This window comes from Girardinichthys multiradiatus, chromosome 5 (genome assembly GCF_021462225.1).
Source record: "Girardinichthys multiradiatus isolate DD_20200921_A chromosome 5, DD_fGirMul_XY1, whole genome shotgun sequence".
NCBI classification, from domain to species: Eukaryota; Metazoa; Chordata; class Actinopteri; order Cyprinodontiformes; family Goodeidae; genus Girardinichthys; species Girardinichthys multiradiatus.
The window spans coordinates 5,575,957-5,581,956 of NC_061798.1; positions in this window are offsets into that span (position 1 = coordinate 5,575,957).

The window sequence follows — 6,000 nt, forward strand, 5'->3', positions numbered from 1 at the left end:
CTGGACAGGATGTCTGCTATAGTGAAATGTTTAGGGCCTTGCTTTAGGAAACTGCTGTGGTCAGCTTTCATATTCTCAGTGATGTGGCATCATGTGATGCTTCCTTCTCCAATATGTTTTGCCATGATTATGTCGCACTTGACCATGCTTGTATATGGTCAAATGTGACAGAAAATGCTTTAATTGTTTTAACTTGTGCTGTTACATATGCGCAGTTTCCATACTGTCTATTTAAAGAAGGTTGTTTCAGGAAATCATTTGCAGGAATCATTTCTTCATTTTTTCTTCGGGGATTTACTGGTATGCTTCCGTTCATGCATGTCAATAATGTAAAAAGGAACAATCCTCCGCTCTCATTGTACCCAGCAGCTTCATGTTACACATGCGGATGTCTCTGCGGTACAAACTTGAGAGAAAGCAAAAGGTACAACATTCTCCAGGTAGTCGCATCGCATTTATGTGATCAACCTGCTGATGTGTCTTGAAGATGAGAGAAGCAGCAATGGATTCATCCACAGCATTGAGTCTTTTCGTTATTTTTCTCTTCTGTGCAGGTACTGTTTTTCTACATTTTATTTCAAGGCATTTTCAGCAACAGGATTTACAACACTGCACTCCCAGAGCTTTGTGCAGCTAGTGTTTGTTTTTAGAGTACTGGTAAATATCCAAAACTAGATACCTAATATACATTTTTAAATGTTTAAAACACAATCAGGGAGCTATAAATTACTTCTATTTATTTTGTAATGAATGGACAGAGATAAAGGTATTGCAAAAGGTTATGGGCTTGAACTTTCATAATGTCATTTTGATGTTAAAGGTTAGCAAAGTGAAAGTCTATTTGTCTCCCTTGGGAGAAATTTGCCACATTTGACACATTGCACTCTTCCATAACAGCAGAAAGATAATAAATACACAAATTAATAAAATCATTATTTAACAACAGCTAGAATGCATTAAATGTATATAAACACATTATTGGGGAACTAAACTGATTAACAAGGAATTTGTTATCTTGGTAGCTTCTCATCTTTTCAGACATGTTCATCTCGTGCTCTGAGTTCAATAATCACTTTAACTGATTAAGGAAGGAAGGATTGCTTGCACTCGTTATGGTTACAGAGAAGAACTCCTACCTTTGTCATGAGTTTAGTAAGACATACTCAGAGTGCAGAACATGAGAGGGATCAAATTAAAGTACAATCTGCCTGTCTAAGGAGAGGCAGGCTTTTGGATTTATCATGCATGCATTCTTGCATTACTGTAACATTAAGCAGGTAGGAGTCATAAGTAAAATCTCAATTTCCTCACTACTAAATATTTCACTTAGTGGTATTATAACAAAGTGGTAACAATTGGGAACGGCAGCTACTCAGCCACAAAGTGGTAAGCAGCGCACATTATACAGTGCAGGGTCAGTGGATGCTGAGGGTCATAGTGTGCAGCACAGAGATCATCAAACAGTCGAGAGTTACAGACCTCCAAACATCATGTGGCCTTCAGATTTGCTTAAGAACAGTATGTAGACAGATTCACAGAATGTGTGTAAAGCACACTGGGGCGACCGTGGCAATGGTAGCAGGGGTTCGTCTTGTAACCGGTGGGTTGCCTGTTAGAGCTCCCGCTATGTCTGTCTTTGGGCAAGACACTTCTCCCGATTTGCCTGCTGATGGTGGTCAGAGGGCTTGGTGGTGCCTGTGTATGGCAGCCTCACTTCTGTCAGTCTGCCCCAGTGCAGCTGTGGCTACAATGTAGCTTACCACTGTCAGTGTGTGGGTGGATGACAGAATGTAGTGTGAAGCACATTTGGGTGTCTGGGGACTTGATAAAGTGCTATACAAGTACAAGCCATTTAACATTTACACTGCTAGAGCAGTGGATGCTTCTATGTCTGACAGTTGCCTGACCTGATTGAAAGGTTTGGTGGAGGGGGGATTACAGTGTGAGGCTTTTATTTAGGAGATGGCCTCAGCCTTTCAATTCCAATGAAAGGAGCTCTCAATGCTTCAGCACACCAAGGCGTTTTGGGCAACATCTTGTTCCCAACTTTATGGGAACAGTTTGAAGTGTTCCTACATGAATGTGCACCACTGCATGAAGCAAGGTCAATAAAGACATGGACGAGTGGGTCCGATGTGGAAGAACTTGAACTTAGCCTTTACACAGCATCAGTCTTTTAACTTATAAATGCATTTTAAAAGACAGATATATTTTTTTCAACTTTTCATTTTCAGTTGTGTTCAGGCTTGCAGCCCATTACACGTATGTTCAGTTCCATGTCCCAAATAGATGAATTCCCTAAAAAGGGGAAGGAAAAAAATGCAGCTTGCAGACAGCTGAGAACACAGAAGTTGGAGAAGAGTGATGATGTTATTCTTGGAACACCGAACAAAGAACTACAATCTCTAACCAGGATAAATGTTGTGACAGAAAAGTCTTTACCTTGAAATTGAATTCATAAAGTAAAGAGTTTTATGCTTGTGTGTCCAGTAAGGACGAAGAAGTTGAGAACTGTTTCTCAGTGGAGTAGTTTAGGAGACCAAACTAACCGGCACCGTGCTGAAGAAAATTAAAAAGTTTCAGTAGCCCAGTCTGCCTGCAATTCACTGGCAAATGAGCACTTAAGTAAGTAATTTCTATTCATATAGCACCTTTCACAGATAAAAATCACAAAGTGCTTCACAAGAATTAAAGACATGATAAAAACAAATAATTAAGTAAAAGCCTGTCTAAATAAGTATGTCTTTAGCTGTTTCTTAAGAGTCAGTAGATAGTATGGTACACAGAGAAAGAGGAAGGGACTTTTCTATCTGTAATGGGTTTTCCTGTGTGTTATATTTAGAAATTGTGTATCGTTACAGAATACACAGTTAATTTGGGACATAATTTGGGAGTTTTTAAAGAGTGTAATATACATCCTGTTAGTTTTTCTGATCATGCCTGAATATCTTACGTTTTTATTGATAATATTTGAACAAAGAAAGTTTGCTTGCTTGCTTTTAACACTATGCCATTAGATACAAATTTAATGGCCGCTTTTAGTTTTATAAACATTGTAAATATGATTTTATGTTGCTAAGGCAGTGACGGGATAGCAGCAAAACTGAAATCAATGTTTTTTGTCAACAGTGCACTGTCAATGTCTCATCTGATTGAACTAAAGGTACTAGAGATCTGGACCTGTATTCACAAAGACTCTGAGAGTCCTCTCAGAGAGCTCCTGTCTTAGCCTAAACATTCCTGGCAAGGACTCCTAGCTTAAGAGTGATTCACTTTGCTGCTGAGAGCAAGGACACTTCAGAGTCTTAACGAGTTGGTCACTTCGCTTAAATGTCGCCTATTTAACTTATTTACATGCTCATCATTATTTTGATTAGCTTATTATTATGTTTACTCACCATGCTGGTCGTTTTCATACTGCATCCATGTCATATTAATTTAATACTCATATTAAAATTCAGCAATTTACTGTGATCTCCTTCTTGTATAACGAAGTTTAGTTTTGCAAAAAGAGCCTGCTTGTGGAGGAGAAGACAGGAGTGTTGAAAGATTTGGCCCTGGGGTCATGGTGAGACCAAACAGGCATTCCCAAGCAGATCCATATATCTGTCCCTTTGGTTGCAGCACCAGCCTGGAATGTGAGCTCTGGTACCTGCTGGTATCAGCTGCGTTCAGAAGTTAGAGAGGAGATAGCAGCACACCAGAGAACTTCTTTCTCTCTATCTTTCTGCCATCTTGCCTGCTTAAGACATTCTTAAGCTCACAATAAGTTCTCATCACTACTCATAACATTTCCTCATGTTAGGAGCTCCCTTAAGGCATCAGATGCTTCATGAATAACTCTTATTTTACAGAGGGAAATTTTTATGAATTGTTTTCTAAGATTGTTCTTAGAATGACACCACTAAGAATTAATTTTAATATTCTTTGTGAATATGGACCCTGGAGTCTGAAATATTGTAAACTTTTCTCTGATGGATGCCCCTACAACATTTTTCTTTTCATTGGAAAAAAGAAAGAAAAGAGAAAAGTCATACACGGTTTGAAATCATCTGCTAAGGGATCTTTTAAGAGCAGATAGTGACATCAGGCAGAGAGCAGCAGATTAATACTCAGATCTGTACAGCTCTGAAAACGTGGAGGATGAAGAGACTTAAAACGACTTCTGTAGTGACCTTTCCAGAGTTCTGAGGAGTTCACCAGGGAGCTGAGGGGACCATCTGACCCTAAAACAAATTCACATCGCAATGCAAGGTATGCAAGAAGTGATGGAAGCCTTTTGGTCTGACCTTAGTGATGATGTCACAGAGGTTTTGAGTAAAACGTCACTGCAGGATCTTTAACTCAGACATCTAGGATAGAAGTACTCACACTGTTATCAAAGAAAGGTGATCTCCAGGAAATTAAGAACTGGCAGTGTGTCTCTCTATAGTGCACAGATTAAAAAATACTGTCAGAAGTGCTGACAAACAGACTGAAAAAGGTGATGCAATAGGTTTTCACCTGTAAACAAATCTACTAGGTTAATGGCAGGTCTAGTGTTGATAATGTAGCACTAATACGGGTTATTTTAGAGGTCTCCAGCTCACAGAGATGTGATACCGGTTTGATTTTTCTGGGCCAAGAAATGGCACTGGGCAAGGTTGAGCACCATCATGTGTGGAATGTGTTGGAAAGGTTAAGTTTCTGCCCTGAATCTATTGCCAAGATGATGGTGATGTATGAAGACCTTGAAAGTGTACTGAAGATAAATGGTTGCTAGTGAAAATCTTTTAAAGTAACTGGAGGTATTAGGCAAGCCTGTTCAATGTCTGGTATTTTATATGCTGAACAAACCAATGTTAAATTAAATAACATATTTTATACCTAATATTATTGTCATTGTTAAAAATCAGAAAGGTGTAAACAGTTTATATATACCATACCATGGTTGTTTTTATATACTGTATAACCATGTTATAGTAATTTCTGCTGAAGTTCCCAATTTACATTTGAGATTGTTCAGCTGCCTGTTGAGCAGCCAAGCAAAGCAGACTCTGGTTCACACCCTTGTGATATATAAATCTGAACTTATATTTAGTGACTGACAACAAAAAAAACTCACTTCTGTTTCTTTACTTGAACTGGTAATCGTTTTTATAAATTATATATTAGCCTTGTATTTCCTCTCTGCTGTGTGAGTTTTGTTGGATTATCTTTAAATACTAATCCAATACTGTAATTTGAACAGATTATTTTTTTTAAAGTGAAGAGATGAAATTTCAGAACATACAGGACATTTAATGTTTCACAAGAACTACAAGAATGGCAACAAAACAAAATGTACATCCCTGAACAAACTCAAGTTAACTGTTTAAAATGATCACATTAGTCTGTTTCTCTTTCTTTTCAGGGGGGTCATGTAGGGTCATGCTAGAAAAGCAAGACAGTTTCACATCCTTAAATATGTTTCTGTTGTGCTCTGTGTTACAGCTGTACAGAGTTACGGCGAGTGGAGTGTGACTTGCCCTTCTAAGACAGTGTGTGCCATAAAAGGATCAACAGTGAACATTTACTGCACGTATAGTCACCCATACAGTGAAGATGGCATAACCATCAATGTTGAGAAAACATTTTGGTTTACTAAAACTAATAAGGACCCTGTTGATTTGGAAACACAAGAGGAGTATGCAGGTCGTGTGCAATACCAAAGAACGCGGAAACGCTGCACTTTGATAATAGAAGACCTGAAAGAAAGCGACTCAGCTTTGTACAAGTTTAGGTTCATTACTAACAAAGTAGATGGACGTTATACTGGTGAACCAGGAGTCCAATTATATGTCTCAGGTTGGCATGTCTAAATGTTTAACACTGATATAACAGTTATCATTGTGCTGTATGTCAAAAATTACATTTATTTTCTTTCCTCACAGACCCACATTTAACTGTCGAAAAGTCATATTCAAGGCTGGAATGTTCCACCTTGTGTCTTTTACCTCCCCGTTCTACATATGTGTGGTA